The sequence below is a fragment of the Sceloporus occidentalis genome, unplaced genomic scaffold, assembly GCF_023333645.1.
Source record: "Sceloporus occidentalis isolate IW3139 unplaced genomic scaffold, rSceOcc1.0.p SCAF_9, whole genome shotgun sequence".
In the NCBI taxonomy this organism is placed as follows: Eukaryota; Metazoa; Chordata; class Lepidosauria; order Squamata; family Phrynosomatidae; genus Sceloporus; species Sceloporus occidentalis.
In genome coordinates this window covers 18,210,120-18,228,788 of record NW_028316989.1, presented here as the reverse complement: position 1 = coordinate 18,228,788, position 18,669 = coordinate 18,210,120, and the positions used below count along the sequence as shown (strand labels likewise).

General features: G+C 40.6%; 1 protein-coding gene across 1 annotated transcript in view; it reads right to left on the bottom strand.

Annotated features, from left to right (window-relative positions):
* The window catches only part of OPCML (opioid binding protein/cell adhesion molecule like), an 842,793-nt gene that overhangs the window by 633,383 nt on the left and 190,741 nt on the right, over nt 1-18,669 (bottom strand). The gene's annotated exons all lie outside the window — the stretch shown is intronic.

Sequence of the window (18,669 nt, the reverse complement as noted above, 5' to 3'; positions counted from 1 at the left end):
GCACTATTGGTGCACTGTGGTGCATCAGTGACACAAGTGCATACCATGCCTGCCTCATGGACACCCCCCAGTATGGGTGGTACTGCTCAATAATGGTGCCGCTGGCACATACTAGGGCTCAGGAGCATGAGGTTGCTGTGTGCTCCCGAGCCATAGAATCAGCCCCATGACAACACTTCCCACCTGTCTGTCCCGGGCCGCAGTTACATGACAAAATTATAAAACTATTATACCACTTTAACTGTCATGGTTAAAACCTACAGAATTTGTGGGGGCTGTAGTTTGGGGATGCATGAGAGCTCTCTGGCTGAGACTTTTAGATGCCCTTCTCTAAACTGCAAATTCCAGGATTCCAAATCATGTCAGTGAAAGTGGAATGAAAGTGTCAGAACTGTCAATTCTGAATGGGCCTTTTCTGTTAGTGAATCAATCCATTGTTCCATCTAACCCAGTACTGTCTACTCTGACTGGCAATAACTCTTGTGGGAAGAGGACTTTCCCAGATCTGTTCTCTGGGACACCTGGAAAGCCAGCAGAGGAGATAAACTGGACCTGAAATGTGCTACTTGCAAGCCATGTATTATGTCAAAAGTTAAGGTAGCATTGGTAGTTTTGTGTGGGTTTTTCAGGCTATGTGACCATATTCTGGAAGTTTCCTGATGTTTCACCAGCATCTGTGACTGGCATCTTCAGAGGGGCAGCATTTCTCAGAAGATATTTTTTTAGAGAAGTAAGTTTTTTAATTTCTTTTCTTTTTTACTCCACCCTGAGAACAAGACCATACTCCAAGGGTTTTCCCCCCTCCAAATATTATCCTGTGTGTATGGTGGCTAGCTTTCTTCACCCCACCTCCACAATAACTTGGAGTGACAAAATATTGTGAACATTATGGACAATGCAGAATATTGCACAGCCTGCTGCAAGTAAGTCTTGAAAAATCATGCAGCCTATTCACAATCCAGGACTTAATTTGTGCAAAATTTGTGCACAGTTGTTTTGCCCAGAAAACATTGTCTTCTCAAGAAACAGCAATTTCTATGCTGAAAATAATATTTCCATGTAGCAATATCATTTTCTGCACCAAAAAAAGTGCTATCCTCTGCATAAAAACAACCATATGTGAGTTTTGCACAGAACAACTCTGGAAATGTGAAGATTCCATTCAGTCCAGGATTCTTCTTATCTGGCTTTCCCAATGTTAAAAAAAGAGGATATTTCCTCAACATTTTGAACATTCCCCCATCCCTGTTGTATTATAGCTATTCTATTCTATAAAGATTCAAAAGACTGCTTTTAAGCAAGCTATGATGCTTTTGCCTGAGGGAACAAAATATATTCGGGAATATAAACATTTTGCACATCCTCAATGATATGACTATCTTGGTATCAAGGAGCACAGTTCCTCCTCATCATATAACATATTAATATCAAGTCACTCATAGTTGATGTTGCAGCAGGAATGATCCTAGCTGCTGCACGTATTATACAACAACAGTAGAAGCAAATCCTCTGTGTTAAAAAAGAAATGTTGGCATTATTTATTTTCTCCTTTTTTTCAGTTTGGGAACAAAGAAGTATCTAGGTCATTTGTTACAGCGAAGAGTGCTCTATGGAAAGCTAAGATGCACATACCTGGGGTGCCATGCAATGGAGGCTGGGATGATAATGAAAAGAATAAATGAGAGGAGAATAGATTCAAGGGAGGCAAGACTTTAGGTAGGGCTGTATGAGAAGGACTGTAGAGAAGGGATGTGGGAGAGGCCTTGAGGGAAAAGAACATGAAAGTGGGAGGCAGAAGAGAAAAGGATGCACAGAATCAGTGAATGTAATTCACACTCTTCATTTGAGTGCCCATTGTGTTTGTAAGTGTGGAAAATGACATCTGAAGCTCCAGGGTAAGGTAGGACACTATGCAGCATACCATTTAAAAAACAAAGCAGAACAAGCATATAGTACATTTGAAAAGACACTGTGAAACCTGTTTAGCTAAAATTAATGCATTCAGTTAAAATGCCCGGCTCAATAAAATGATTTTATTTTGTTTCAAATGATAATAGTGTTGGTGCCATGTAACATACCCTCCAAGTGTCCCAATTTGGCAGAAACAGTCCTGATTAATCTCATGTCAGCACATTTTTGCAGCCATTGTAAAAATGTCCTAGATTTTCTCTCTCCTTCCCACTTTCCCTTTTTCTCCTCAGTTTGCTTCAATTGATGAAAATGGGGATCCAAGTGCAATAGTAGTTTTCAGGAGGAAGATGAGAAGACAAAGAAGAATCTTGCCCTTGGTTGTAGACTCAGGCAAAAGCAAACTGTTGCCGCCTTTCCTAGCTTGTGTGCTCTTCCTCATTAATAACTTTTGATAGCTTAACCACACGTTGGTGTTGCTTGGCTACACCTGTCCTAGTTTCCAAGGGTGAAAAATTGGGGTGTATGCCAATGACAGGGGTAGGCAACCTGTATGCCTGCAGATGTTGGACTACAACACTTAGCAGCCTTAGTCAACTCAACTCATGATGACCAATACTGGGGGGTTGCCTACCAGTGATTGTTAGAGGACCACAATTTGCCCACTCCTGTTCTGAAGGGAAAGACATTCCAAACTCAGCTATCCATTCGCCTTGAAAATGTTTTACAAATTGGGTTTTACACAGAGAAGAAATCAGCACAGCTCTTTCAGTATACATACTATTAGGTTAAAAAAAACACCTGAGAAGAATCCTGACCTGACTGACATTTTCACAGTTCAAGCCTTAGTCTGCGCAAAATTCACGTGGGGTTGTTTTGAACAGAAAACAGCATTTTCTGCACTGTGTTTTCTGTTTTCTGCAGAGAAGATAATATTTCAATATAGAATTATTCATTCATGTGGTTAAAAAAATGTTATTTTCTGCATAGAAAAAAAAAGCTGTAATTGGGGATTTGTTCTGCATAAAATTCACACATGCCTGGTTTGCATAGAAAGCAGCATATTCTGAACATAAAACAGCATTTTCTGTACAAGAATTAAGAGTTACTTTTCATTAAACATTAAAAAATGTTGTTTGCAGTGCAAAAAATACTTTTTTTTCTTCACAAACAAGCACATGCAAATTTTGTACAGAATAAATCCTGAAATGCGAATAGCCTTTGAAAACTGTGTGGGCTTCTTTAAGACAATGCTGCACTTCACATTATAGTGCTGCTGTACCATTTTTAGTGCTTCTGCTGCCTCCTGTGGAATTTGAGATGTGCAGAGTTTAGGGAAGGACATTTCAAATTCTCAGCCAGAGAGCTCTTAGGCATCACTAAACTATAAATCCCAGAATGTCGCAGGATACAGCCATAATGGTAAAAAGTAAAACAACAGTATTGTTCTTAGACTTGATCACATTGGGAAGAAAATTAGTGAAATTACTCATTGCTACATTCAAAAGGAAACTTAAAGCACAAATGCATGGGCCGGATATGATGAGCCAACTGCATCGTATCCAGCCCATTTCCCCACAACGCTTATCTGATGCAGTGCAGTGATGGGCACATGTTCAGATGCCCAACTACCACCGAACCATGGAGTCATCTCTGCCGCCACTGACTCACCCATTGCTGATGCAACATTCTCCTTGCAGACCCCTGCCCACTTGGCCAAGTACCCTTTTCCAGCATCACAAACCATGACTGGAGCCTGCAAGAAGAATGGTGGTGGTGGCAGGTAAAGGGGCACACAGCCCTCTAAACTGCCAGCTGTCCTAGCAGGGTTTCTGAGAAAACTTACTGCAAGCAGCCAGTTATTTAAAACCATCCTAAGGGCCACTTGGACTGGGTTTGGGCCAGATCTGATAAACTGATGTCCAGTCTACCTGTTTCCAACCCACGACTGTTGCCCTCCATCATCTGAAGAGTATAATGCTGGCCAGGGCATGGACCTCTTGATACAGGCATGCAGCCCCTTATTGGAGAATTGCATCCCTGTTTGAAAGATTCACTATTACTTCTACCATTTCTCTTCATATACTTGTGCTACCCTCTCTCCCCCAAGGCATACACATGTGGATGTCTGTAAAATCTATTTCAGAAGATCTTATTCCAAAACTGAAACTGGGAACCAAACTGACAAAAGAAAGAGAAGAGGATTTGGGGATGGGAAGCAGCATATGGCCAGTTTTCACACTCAGAATTTCATGTCCTTTCTTCTTGTCAAGGTAAAAATTAAAGAGGAGAGGGAAAAAATTGAAATTCACAAGGTTAAATAACACCCTCTCCCCATTTTGGGAAATGGGAGGAAAAAATTACAAAGGCCTCTCTCCCAGCCAAAAGAACCTTTATCAGAACCTGAATGAAACACAGTTAAAGGCTAATGATGTATTTAAGCTTTTAATTAAGTTCAAACAACTACAGGGTTGTATCAGCTGGTTCTTTGAGTGGGTGTGATCTTTTGGCTCTTTAATATGATGGAAGGAATGAAAAGGGGAGTACAGCTTTTTAGTTCATAATTCTGGATTAAAAATGAATATAAATAAAGAAAAGATACCAGGAAGGTCAAGCCCTTCAAGGCAGGTTTGCCGAATAGTAGAAATGATAAACTTGGCTTTCTCTGTCTGACTGAACATACTGGAGCCCATCTTCCAATGTGAACTGGTTTTTCACACATAGGCAGAAGGCACATAATGGAACAAACTTGCCAATGGTAAATAGATCTGAATGTGAATAGCACTTGTATGAGATGCAGTCTAGGCAACCTATACATGGCACACGATAAAAGAAAGATGGGACATGAATGCAATAAATAAATAAACAGGAATGCTGTGAATAGCAGCCTTTTGAGGTGCCAATGTGAATACAGTGAATAATGTTTAACAAGATGCATCTGAAATGAAATGTTCTGCATTACTTTCTCCCTTGAATGGAGGGCTTCTGTTGAGGTTTCCAGACAGCCATTCCCCACCTAATGACTTGCATAGATATGATGGAACTAGGAAGGGCAATAGCCTGGATGGTCAGACAATAGGGATTGCCTGCCACTGTCTCCCCCAACCATACCCTCCCATCCACCCTGGGATGAAAGGAAAGAGTCTGGTTATATGCAAAGCACATGATCTCCCATATTTTGCAGATGAAAATGGGGGCACATGTACCCAGCAACATCAGGGTGCTTTCAAGATGGCAAAAGTTTTTGGTGAGGGAGGATACACAAGCTAAGAGAGGGCTGCAGTGGTTTGCTTTTGCCTGAATCCACTGGGAAAGGCAAGACTATGTCCTTCCTTGTCCTCTCCCATTGCCCACTTAACTGAATGTAAGCTACCTTTGCACTTTGAATTCAGTTTTCCCTACTGACATAAGCTGAGAACAAAGAGGGAAAGTGTGAGTATGAGAAAGAAATTGGGACATTTTAAAAGCTGCCAGAAAGTGGGACAACAGAGGATCAATTGGAATTGTCCCTGGCAAACTGGAACAGTTGGAAGACATACAAGCATCAACAGGCTGCCACCATTTAATCCAGTATGCTGCCATTTCCATCTAACCTTCCTTGACCATCTACCATTCCCATGGGGAACTTATTAGTTGAGCTTCTCTGTCCCTGGATCTCACTCATCCCCTGGAATTAAACTATGCCTCTGCAGCATAGTTTACTCTGCAGCAACCTTACCTATACTTGCCAATACACCACAATATTTAAAAGGTGTATCCTTCTTAAATGTGAGGAAGTCCACCACAAACTATATCCAGTATTCTCTAGTGAAAGGGGAAAAGAAAAAAGCAGAAAGAAAGAAAGATCAAACATTGAAGCTACTTATTCCGGAGGGAAGGGACTTTTACTAAATATTTGTAAAACGTTACAACTCACTGGTGGGAAAATGTCACATTAGTTGTTATGTTGCTATCAAGTCCCCCTTCTTTAAATGAACACCTACCCATATGTTGATTAAATTCAAATTCATTGACATCTTTTTGTGGATCCATTCACTAGCTGGAGGGATCTGAAACACACACACATATATTTCAAATAAGAGAAGGAGGAGAGCACTTCAGAAGCCAAAGCTTCCACAAAAAATGCCACAGGGTCAGTGGGAGGCAGGAGACATTATTGGTTCAGTTCCTTGCCTGAAATTAAGGGTCTTTGGTTAAACCTGAGCTTCTACCTCCCACTAATAAGATGAGAACCAAGGCCACTCGACTGACTGCTGAGACGAAGACTCCTTGCTGGCTTTAGATTGCTCAAGTGCTCAGAATTTAATCTCAGATGGTGCTTATTGGATTCAGTTCGGCCTGCCTCTCTGATGGGTAGACTTGGTAAAAGAGAAATCAGTCCCCATGGGCCTCAGCAATCGGCTCTCTCCTTAGAGCTACAAAAGCCCCTTCTGAGCACAGTTTCATCAGAGCTTTTACTCCAGCGTGATAAAGGGTAGGGAAGAAAAAAGAAGGAGGAGGAAGGGGGAAAAAAAGAAACCAAAGTCTCTGTGTCTTGCTTTGAGAGGACAGCAGCAGTTTGCAGGCATGCCATTAGTGGGGAAAGTATTTTCTGTATGGGCATCTGCATAAGAAGGATTATAACACTTAGAAATGGGCATGCACAGGAACTATCTCCAAATGTGAGTGATGGTGGTGATGATGATAATTTACATCCCACCCTCCCCCCTCAGTTTGGGACTCAAGGTAACTTACAACAGTTAAAAGAGATGTAGCTAAAACATATCACATAGAAAAGGTAAAGATATAATTAAATAAACTATCCATCATACTGTACCCTCCAACTAACCAATTTGGTAGAGGCAGTGCCAATTAATACCCTGTTATTCCATTTTTTTCCAGCTGCCCTTAAAGTGTTTAATTATTTTTTTAAAAAATTATATTTATATATTTTAATGTTGCTGTATTGTTTTTAAATTCTATTGTTTTATACTTGTTCTTTACCACTTTGAGTCCCAATGTTGAGAGAAAGGTGGGATATAAGAAAATGATGATGATGATGATGATGATGATGATGATGATGATGATGATGACGACGATGCGATGACAATGTCCTAGTTTTTCTCTCAAGAATCTTGCCTTTCCCAATACACTTAGGCAAAGCAAACTGCTGTAGCCTTTTCCAGCTTCTGGTGTACTTTCTGGTTAATCACCTTTGCCAAACTCTGATGTTGTTTGGTCACGTATGTCCTGGTTTTTATCAGTGAGAAACACAATCTGAAAAAATCCTGACAACAAAACCCTATGATAGTTCACCTTAGGTCACCATAAGGTGGAAACTACTTGAAGGCATACAACCGTAAGAACAATTTGTTATAAGCACCAGAAAAGAAGTGCATGAAAAGGTTCCTCTCTCCGGTTGGATTTCAAAGAGAATGAAGGAAAAGCAAAACAACTGCTGTACTACAATGTGATAAAGTACACACACTCCTCAGATGGGTAAATATTTCCCAGCTACTAGCAAGGACATGTCATCTACACAGCCCTGTCAATCTCAGTAGAGAAAGGAGTGTATAAACTCATGTCTAATGTCAGATCCATACAGATTTCCAGCTACTAGTAAATGGCTACATTACATATGTTGTATCAATTGATTTCTTTAGTCTGGTTTTGCACATATTTACATAAAGACTGTTCAGACACATGCAAGAAGACATGAAATCAATGCAAATTGCTAGCTCACACCTCATGCAAACTGCATCTTGCATTCAAGTGAATTATGTGTGTCTTGGGTGTGGGGGCCATTACCACCATTCCAAGAGCACAATCTTCTCTGAGGCTTCTTTTCCTTAGAACTAAAGAGGTAAGTGTATACAGCTGTGCCTGTGTCATATGCGGGCATGCTATACGTGGCTTCCAGCATACACTGGAAGCCGCACTGGAAAGGCTTCTCCCACATCACAGAAGAAACAATGGGGCACATGCCCATGATGCGCACCCCACAGTGTGCCGAGTGTGCGCCACGGGAATGAGCACCATTAGTTTCAATGGGGCTTTTTTTCTTAAGCAGCAGGGTCCAGAACGGATCCCCCACGTAAGGGAAGGGCCAACTGTATATATAAACAGAACAAAATCCCCATAGCCTTGAAGTCTTCCAGACTCTTTCTCCAAACTGTTGCTTGCATGCTATCTGCTGAGGGTCTGGTAGCCTCAGTGAGAGCATTACAATTCTATATCCTCCAATTTATCAGGGACAATCTCTATTAATCCTCTATCACCACTTTTTCAGCTGCTTTAAAAATGTCCCAGTTTCTCTATCCTACTCCCACATTTCCACTTTCTCACCAGCTTACTTCAGTTGCTATAGAGTTCAAAGTGTAAAAATTGTTTGAACTCAATTTACTCAACAGGGTGGAGAGGAAAAAGTAGAATCCTTCCCTCTGCAGTATGCTCAGGCAAACTGATGCAGTTTCTCCTAGCTTGTATATTGTTCCTCATTAGTACCTTTTACCATCTTGACCACATTCTGGTGTTGGTTGGCCACATGTGTCCTAGTTTACACCTGTGAAATGTTAAGGGTATGCAATTCTTATAGACTGGTTGGCCTATACATGGGAGGGGGATCTGTGTCCTTCCACATGTTGTTGGATTGCACCTTCCATCAATCCTCACATTTAGTTGTTTTGTCTAGGCCTGATGGTAGTTTCAGTCAAACCCTACCTGATGTACTTGAATCACCCATTTCTTATTGAGGCTCTCCATCCTTTTCTACTTTCTATCAACCAGACATTGCAACACGGAGCAATAAATGCAGCAGATACCTCTCACCTAGAGGCAGCTATGCTGCCAGCTATCTCCTAAATGCTCTAACAATACTGTTGTGGGTAGGAAGCTGCAATGCAGCTTAGTTTTCTTGCAAAGGTAATTTCCATAGCAGCTGGAGGAGACAAAGGGGAAAGGCCATCTAGGTACTGTTTTACTTTGCAATGGCAGCAAATCATCACCATGCAGAGAGTGGTAGTCCAAAAGGTAACTTCTTTTTTTCTTCATTTAAAACTACTCATGGCCTTGCACCATGCTGCTGTCTGATCTTTGTTTCCTACTGTTTTGCTGCCTGTGACCTCTCCCACTTGTTCCAAGTATTTTACACTCAGACAATCCAAGTTCCCCTGCTTCCTTAAACAATTCTACCTGAGCTCCAGAGCTTACGCAGTGAACATGTACAAGGTGTCATCTCTCTCAAACTCCATCCTTTTACTGACTCCTTATTCCTCAGCCCTAGCTTTTAATATATCTAATGACAGCTACTCATTTCCCCTAGCCTTGTCTTCCCATCCCTCTCTCCTTCTGTTCCTTGGGAGTACAGTTCTGACTATATTTCGCTGTAGCATGTTGACATACTCCAATAGGTCAGTAAGCAGGTACATTTTTAAAAAAAGGAGACAAACATATCAGCTGTCTAAATTCCAATGTGTTTCCAGAAAATGCCTCTTCATCAGAAACTACTTCTTTTTCTCCCTTCCATTCTCAGCAAGTCCTTTAAGAAATTTCAACAGAACCAGTCCTCAGCAAAGGTGCTATTTGTTCAAACCTCACTGGGATTTACACAAATACCATACATGTTTATTTTCCTCCTGCACATGTTGCTTTGCCATTTTGCCCTACTTTGGCATCCAAGTTTCTAACAATGTTCATTGTTTGGAATGGAATTTAGCACACAAGATGGGTGGGGTACATGTGGACCTCCAGATGCATTTAGATACCAATTCCAATCCTCCATTAGTCGTGGGCAGCTTGTAGTTGTTGAAACACAACAATATCAGGAAGATAAACTCTGTCCTTGATAGGAAACAATCTATTAAATACTTGCATTTTGTACCTCTTTAGTATTATTAGGGTGGTTTACACCCATTGTTCATGATCTCCTAGGCTTTTTCTCTGAGCATGTATGAGATTCTCTATCTCAAACTTCATCCTTTTACTGTGACTGTTGGGGGTCATTCAGATGTCTCTTTTTTTTTAGTGGAACAATGCAAACAACCTCACTTATGCATTCCGGGTTTGTTATTCATGCTATGGAACTATGTCTATACATATCTTTGGGAATTCAGCTGCCCACGCATGACAGCACTTGAATAAACATGGCGCCAACAATGCAAATGTATTCAAAACACATTCAAGGCATGCAGAGTTTAATCCCAAATTATACCGGGTCTATTCAGATTGGTTATTCACACTGCCAGCGATGCAAATCTTTTTTAAAAAAACTTCAGGGAAAAACTTGGTGGCAATTATCTTATCTGTGTTTTTTGGTAGCCAGATTCATCCTGGATTATTTTCACTATCTGAATAAGGCCTTGGAGTACTCTTTTACTCCTCAGCCCCAGCTGTAAATACAGTGCACCTGTGTCATACGCCTTTTACGCGTCCTCCAGCTTATGCTGGAAGCCCCGCACCATTCAATGAATGGCACACCCACACGCGGCACACACACCACCGTGCCGCCTTGTGCACAAGCCCCATTATCCTCAATGGGACTTGAGCATAGATGGAACTTGCCTTATGTGGCAGGATCCGGAATGGATCCCCGCGTAAGGCAAAGGACCAATGTATATGTAATGGAATATTCTCCATTTTATACCCATTATAAAAATACAATAAACAATTAGAAGGTTGGAGACATGTGCAAGGAGCCTGCTGATGCAGTGGTTAAATGCTGGTACTGCAGCCACAACATTGTAAATTTTATCCTAGAGGAGGGCTCCAAGGTTGACTCAGCCTTCCATCCTTTCATAGGTCAGTAAAATGAGTACCCAGATTGTTGGAGGCAATCGGTTTACACACTATAAACTGCTTAGGGAGTGCTAGTTCACTGATAAGCAGTATAGAAATGTACTTGCTATTGCTATTGCATGCACCATATAAAGCTATTCAATAGTTGAATTATTTTTTTGAAAGCAGTCTTTTATAGAAAATGTTAACTCTGATGTAAAAAGTGGATTTTTGGTGCAAATGCTGCTGAAGCAATCTTCATACTCAAGCTTGCTTTCAGACAAATAACTTAGTCTTTGCAAAGATTTCAACTTAGGTAAGAACATTATCTGAAAGGGAAACTGCAAATCACCATGGCAATGCATTCACAACACACTGAAGCCCACAAGGGGGCAAAGGAAGGAGGAAGGTACTTAGATAAGGTGAAGAAGGTCAGACGCTAACAGCATTGTATTGAAGTTTCAACATTTACCCTCAGCAGACGTCACATTACTTATAGTAGCTCCAGGTGACGCTTTTCTTTTTCTTGTTTTTGGTTTTACTGTTTGAGAGCATCTACCACATCTTCGCAGCAGCAAGCTGAACATTACCACAACATGGGCCTGGCTAATTAGAAGCACATCAAAAAGTGGGAAACATTTGGGGGTCTTAATAAAGATTGATCACATTCAGACTTGAACAGAAATACAGAAATACAGAAATACTCTTTCCAGTGACAGAAGCATGTACAGTTTGCATTTTTTTTTTATCCTTAATGAGGGGAAAGGTGTATCTCAGCTGGTTGCTGAATGTATTCTTATGGACATGGATGCAGCTAAAACGTGATGTAGAAAAATACATATATGGTCACAGATGGACATCCCAAAGATGCATTTGAGAGGGGTTCAAACTTCAGACTGAAGTTTGGAAGGAGAGAGATTCCAAACTGTAGTTCATTTGGGCTCAACTGTGATACCACTGAAACCAACAGCTGGGTTCATACTGAAATGTTTATTTAAGCCAGCATGTTTAAATATTTAAATATTTAAACCAGCACTTTTATAAAGTATTTATTGTTTTTGTTTAATCAAAATGACAGGAAGGGATTTAAAAGAGGAGTAGCTATGGGACATTGCTTTCAGGACCCCAGGGGTTGGGTTTTTCAGGAAATCCACCTTCATGTGGTTCCTTTCAGAAGCTTATTGGTCCTGGAGAATGAGACAGCAAAAGCAGGTTATAGGATACTTTTAGTAAGGCCAGGAGGTGGTAGCTTCACTGATCAAATGCAAACTTTGAATGTGAGACATTCTGAAGATACCACTATCTTCTTAAGCAACAGAGGCCTTGTCTGCATACACCAGAATAATCTGAGAGTATAGAATCATAAAATCATGGCAGCGGAAGAGACCACAAGGGCCATCCAGTCCAACCTCCTGCCACGCAGGAACTCTCAGTCAAAGCATCTTTGACAGATGGCCACCCAGCCTCTGTTTAAAGACCTCCAAGGAAGGAGACATCACCACTTTCCGAGGAAGTGTGTTCCACTGTAGAGTAGTCTGGAGTATTCTGGCCTTGGAACTGCCCCAATGTCCTCCTGTTACCTGGGCCCTTCCATTGCGATGGTGGGTGGCTGCCCACTGCTGTCATGGATTGCTTCCCTCTGAAGTCAAAATGAGATGCCCAGCATTCATGGCTGGGTTTCCTTGTTCTGACCTCAGACCAAGTGACTCACAGCAGCAGCAGTGTCAGGTGGCACAGGAGGATTTGGTGTAAAAAATTACCTGGCACTGTGATGGAGGGCTCCAGATCTTAGAGCAAAAGGTGAGTTATTTTACTGTTATAAAGGGGGTATGCCCCATGTATACTAGAGTACTGGAAACACTCAATATACATCCCCATCCACAAAAAAAGGAGACACAAAAGACTGTAGCAAATGGATACTTAATATTCTGCAACACAGACTCCAATCACATACGGAGAGAGAAAGCTCAGAGGGGCAAACAGGGTTCAGGATTCACAGTTCACAGTTAATACATTACTGTAGCCAGGTAATTACTGTAATCAAGTAATTACTAATTATGGTAATCAGGTCTCCCCAATAATGACAACAAAACTAAGTTACATTGTGAATGAAATTTAATGAGGAATAACATCATTTTCTTATTTATTTTCACAGTTCAGCTTGTAACTTTAGTTACTTTTATAGTTATTTTGGTGGCCTCATTAAATAGTGGGGGAAGGATATCTCATGATTTGTGCTTCTGTAGTTCAACTGTGCTTTCTAAGTAACTAAACTATTTCAATTACTTTGGAGACTGAGAAAGAATAAATAAATTTTTACAAAACTGACACTATAATTATTAACCAACTAGGTCAGGATCGGGTAAAGTAGAAGGGAACTTTAACTGGTTTTGGCAAAAGTAATTGTCCAGATTCTGTTAGACAGATTCTACTGACATTTAAAATTTGTTAGATGAGATCCTACTTGTGGGTGCAACACCTGCAGGCATGAAGCATCCTGTTCAAAACATCCTTTTCTAGTCTCTCCTGAGCAGAGTGGCTGCCCTTCAGTAACAGCAGCCCTTGAGCTGGACAGAAAAGAAAAGAGACCATAAAATGTTTTCATTCCAAAAGGAAGTTTTTATGAGCTAATAGAATACCAGAACAGTATTTTAGTGCATTTACATTGGTATTTATAGAGTGTGTTAAACTGTTTTATTGGATGTTATTTTATTGATGGTAAGTGACGGTTCTCCACTGACCAGTGTTCATGGAGAAATGATAGGTTACAAGGTTTATGCTATTAACACTTTATTCACCAACACCACCAGCAGCACCATAGTCAGCTCTCCACATTTGCTAAGGTTAGGGGCATAGTTCCCACATAAAAAGTGGTAAAAACACAAATCACTATACTCTCCTAAAACCATATTTAACTCACAACAAGAGTAACATTTGCAGATTCGACCCACAATGGATGCCTTCAAGATGCAGTGGTTCCTTTGCAAGGCAGAAGAGGGTGGCTGGCGAGGCTTGCCATTGCCTCCCCTGCTGCCCTACACCATTTTTTAAAAGCAATCAAATTTAATAATATTTATTAATAGTTTTCAAAATAAAAACTTGCATACATATGTGGATTTGGATATAAACATGAACAACATAAACATAAACCCAAATGACATATATGACAGCTCCTACCCTCCTGCCCCATTGAAAAAAGACTTCTCTCTTTTCTCTAACTGACACTTAACCATACAATCTAATTTCTCCCCCTTTCATTGTTTTATCATTATATATTCTTCACTAATTATCTATCGTACATCTATTGTTCTTTCCTAAATCTGAAAACTTTAACTTTACTCTCTAAATATCAGATCCCATAACAGTAATAATCCCTTTTGTTTTGGTACATGGATTGTAAAAGGTTTCCATCTTCATAAAAATACCTCTTATGAGTTCCCCTTTCTATAATTAGTTAATTTATCCAATTTTGCCAAATCCATTACCTTCTCTATTCATTCAGTATTTTCTTAACTTTCCAATATCTTCCCTCCCTCCCCCCCAAAAAATAGTCCTGCCTCAGTGACCATGTAACATATTAAATCTCTATGCTCTTTCTCTTATCCTCTAAATTTGTCATATTTAATAGATATAACTCTGATCTCTGCCCTATGCCATTTTTAATAGGGACTTACAAGCTTCATCACACATTCACAGTCTTTCAGTCTCACAAGGCTTGCAGTTCCTATTAAAAATGGCATAGGGCAGCAGGGGAAGCAACAGCAAATAATCTGTGAATTAGCAAATCCACAAAAGCCAAAGTTCTTCTGGGCTACATAGTAATTCAAAATTTCTCCCCACCCCATGTAGAAATGAATGGGATCCAGACATAGCCATGTGTACAACAAACTCAGTAAAATAATACATTAAGCCACTAATTTCAGTCAACTTATTTTATGCATGTGTAAGTCTGAATTGATATAACAGTTGTTTTAAGATGATTTAAAATGAGTTGACAAGTGAATTTTTAAAAATGGTAACTGGGGGGGGCTGTATAAACAGCCCCAAAAGGGCAGCCTCCAGCTGCCCCTTCTTCAACCAGATCAGAGCTGCGGCAACCGCATGCCACGGTCCCAATCCAGCCTTTCCAAGATGTAAAAAGGAATCGCAAAAAAGCTGCAGCAGTGTAACTTGGTGGTGCTCCTTTGGCACTGCATCATATGGATGCAGTGCTGGAGGAGCACCATGATGTCGTGCATCGTGTGGAGCAGTGTGTGGCATCATGGCACTGTGGGAGTGGAGTTGGGGCATGCATCATGTAGACGCAATGCCCTGACTCCGGCCACAGGCCGGCCTTAAAGGCTGGTCTGAACAGAGCCTTAGTTACAATAATATTGTAAAGCAGATACCAGGTACTCCTAGAGAGAGAGAGAGTGTGTAGTGTTTTGAATGTTGGACTGGGACTTTGGGAAACAATAATTTTAATCTCTGCTCAGTCATGAAGTCCTGCTGGGTGGTCTTTGGCAAATCACCCTCTCTCAGTCATAGAGGAAGGCAGAGGTAAACTTCCTCTCAATAAATCTGGCCCAGAAAACCCTGTGATAGCTTCACCTTATGGTCACCGTAAATTGACAATGACACAAACACACTTGACTTGACAATGACTTGAACAACGTATATATGAAAGTCAAGGGGCATTTAATACATAGTTGCATGTAAAACTACAGCTGAAATTCAGTCTGGGACCTATGTCTATGGAAGTGGATTTACATCTATAAGAAAGTTTTGCAGTATTAAGCAAGGGGTTGCTATGACATTGCTAATGAATTCAGCAGTCATTTCATTAGAGAAGCTAACGGAATGACTGTTGTGCATTGAAACCACTGCACATTGGAACAGATGAATATCAGACACTCCTGATGAGCATCAGGAGTGCCAATGTGCATCAGTACAGTTCAATGTGCATAGGACACTGGCTAAGGCTGATGCACATCAGTAGAGCCCAGTATGCACCAGGACACTAGGTAAGGCTGATGCACATCAATAGAGTCCAATGCATTGGGACATTCTTGCTGGAACTCTGATATCCATCTTTACAATTCACTAGGAGGGTTTCATAGTGCCTCTGCTACATAGCCAAGTAAGTGTAGAGTTATGTAACATAGGCTGCGATATAGAATCACATCCAAGATACTTAAAATGCCTGGCTGAAAAATTCCTACTTGAACAAAATGAAGCAAAGCCCAATTCACTCTCATCCAGATACAGAAAAAAGTACTGAGTAGGACTGAGCACCACCAGATAGCAAGGTTTTTGTAGCTATTGGTGCACTGAAGATTACTCATCCTGAGCTGCTGACCTCTTTCCTGCTCCCACAGAAGTAGCCCACCCACTGCGACAATGTAATCTCCCCCATCCCTTGCACAACAGTGCATGAGACGGTCGCTAGCACAGTAGGGGTGCGGTTGGATGGAAAGAGCTAACAATGTATTAATAACAAGCCTGGGGAAACAAACAGCAAAACATACCTGCCAATTGTCAGGAGGAAAAGTTGCCCACGGAAACAGAAATGTTTTATTACACTGTCAGTGTGTGGAGCGTGGAAATCCAGTTGCCACAGCAATGTAGTAGTAGCGATAGCAATAACACAGCTGTACAGACATGCTACAAGGAGATGACAGGTCTAATAGTGGACTGAAAACTGACAAGGGTGGACCATCAGTTGTTGCTCTTAGGTGAGCATGGAACTGAGAGAAAAAGACCCAGAAAAGACAATAAGCCTAGAAACTACAGGTTAGATAATATCCAAAATTAATTCACAGCTAAACAATGATTTTTTTTTCCCATCAGTGTTGGGGATAGGTCACATTATGCTTTCTCCCTGCCCTCAAGCTTTCCTTCCCTCATCACACAGAAGGAGAAGAAAGTAAGTTTGATCTCTCCTCATAGATAATAATAATAAAAATAATAATAATTTATTATTATTTTTAATTTTTTATTTTATTTTAAAAGACAATACAAAAAACAACATATACACAAATAGCCATATACCGATTAAAACTACCATATACATACATAGATCGAACAAAAACAAAACAAAACAAAAAAATTCATACTAACCACATAGTCACATTTTAAGAGGAGGAGATAAACTCTCTATACTTACCCTAAATCAAAAGATCCCCTTTAGCCTTCTATTTTCTTCCCTTCCCATATCTTCTCTTTTTTCTCACTCCTCTCTCCCTTTCTTCTCTCTTTCTACTTCCTCTAAACTACCTACTTTAACCCTCTACACCTGCTTTCCCCTAATGCTATTTTGATTTTCCTTACAACCTCCTCTTCTTACGTGTCCTATACTATCTATCTACCATACCATCTCTTACATACATACACCACTCACCAATTGACTTCCTTTCACCAGTATTTCTATTTCCCGCCTCTCCTCTCCCAATGGATCGAGGCAGGATCACAGCAGATAAAATACATACAGAGGATATAAATTTATAACATTAAAACATCATAAAAATAACCTTCAAGTTACGAAACATACAAAATAATATAATACAATACAGGTCAAATACAATAGCTGAACCAGAATTAGGGTGCTTTTCTTATGCAGTCAGGGATAGGGAAAAGGATGGATATATAGCTCATGTCGGTTCTAATGGAAAGGCCTGCCGGAAGAGATTCATTTTAATGGCTTTCTTAAAAGCATCCAAGGTGGTAATATGACGGATCTCCTCCGGCAGGTTTTGGAGCAATTGAAGTAAAAGACCTCTGGGAGGTAGTTGTTAATCTAGTTTTTGTGTCTGTAGTAGAAGCTTCCCAGACATTCTGAGAGTGTGGAGTGGACTCTATGGAGAGAGGCGTTCCCGCAGGTAACCTGTGCCCAAGCCATGTAGGGCTTTAAAGGTAATAACCAACACCTTGTACTGCTCCCAGAAGCTAATCGGCAGCCAGTGAAGATTTTTTAATACAGGTGCTATGCGGTCAGTCCTAGGAGTACCAGTTAACAAATCTGGCTGCCATGTTTTGAATCACCTGAAGCTTCCGAACTTGGCACAAGGGTAGCCATATGTAGAACACGTTGCAGACGAAATGAAAGTTCCACCTCTTATCTCTCTCTCTCTCTCTCTCTCTCTCTCTCTCTCTCTCTCTGTGTGTGTGTGTGTGTGTGTGTGTGTATCAAGAGTGGACAAAGTACTGTCAGATCAAGGCTTGAGCCAGTGTGGTGTCATGGTTTGAGTACTGGACTGTGACTCTGGAGAGCAAGGTCGAAATCCCAGCTCGGCCATGTAAATCTATTGGGTGACTGTGGGCAAGTCACACTTTCTCAGCCTCAGAGGATCACAATGGCAAACCCACTCTGTTGGCTTTTCTAATGGTGCATCCCGTCAGCTGACAGTATTAACATTACCGAAATGTTTCATATAGGTGGATGGATGACAAACAATGCAAGAAAATAAGAGTGTGATATGGAGATAGAGACTCTTAGAGTTTCAGAGGGAGCTATAAAGGTAAATAAAGGTACAGAGTGATTTCTTTAGCTAAGGTATGAATTTGGATTTACAACATTATTTGGCTGTTAGCATATATGCAAATCAAACACTGGTTGACTGGCTTGTCTCACCATTGCACTGCTTGTTCTGACATTTTGAAATTGGATGTATGTGTGTTTGTGTGTTCATCTTTCATCTCTCCCAAACCCACAAATCTAGTTATGTTTATTTTTAAACCAGGTACAAAACTGCCTCAGGACACCACACCTTTCTCTCTCTCTATATATATATATATACACACACACATACATACAGAGAGTTGATCTCATGAGCAGTAGCCAATAAATGTCTGTAACACTTACCTTCTCCTGAATATGCCAGAAAATTGTGCAGACATTTTTTCAGACATCTGACTGGGACAGAAAATGCACCTGTATTTCCAAGCTATAAACTTTCATGTTTTATCCATTGCACTGTCTTCATACCTGCTGTCACTGTGCAGTGCTGAAAAAACACCATGGACTGTTACACT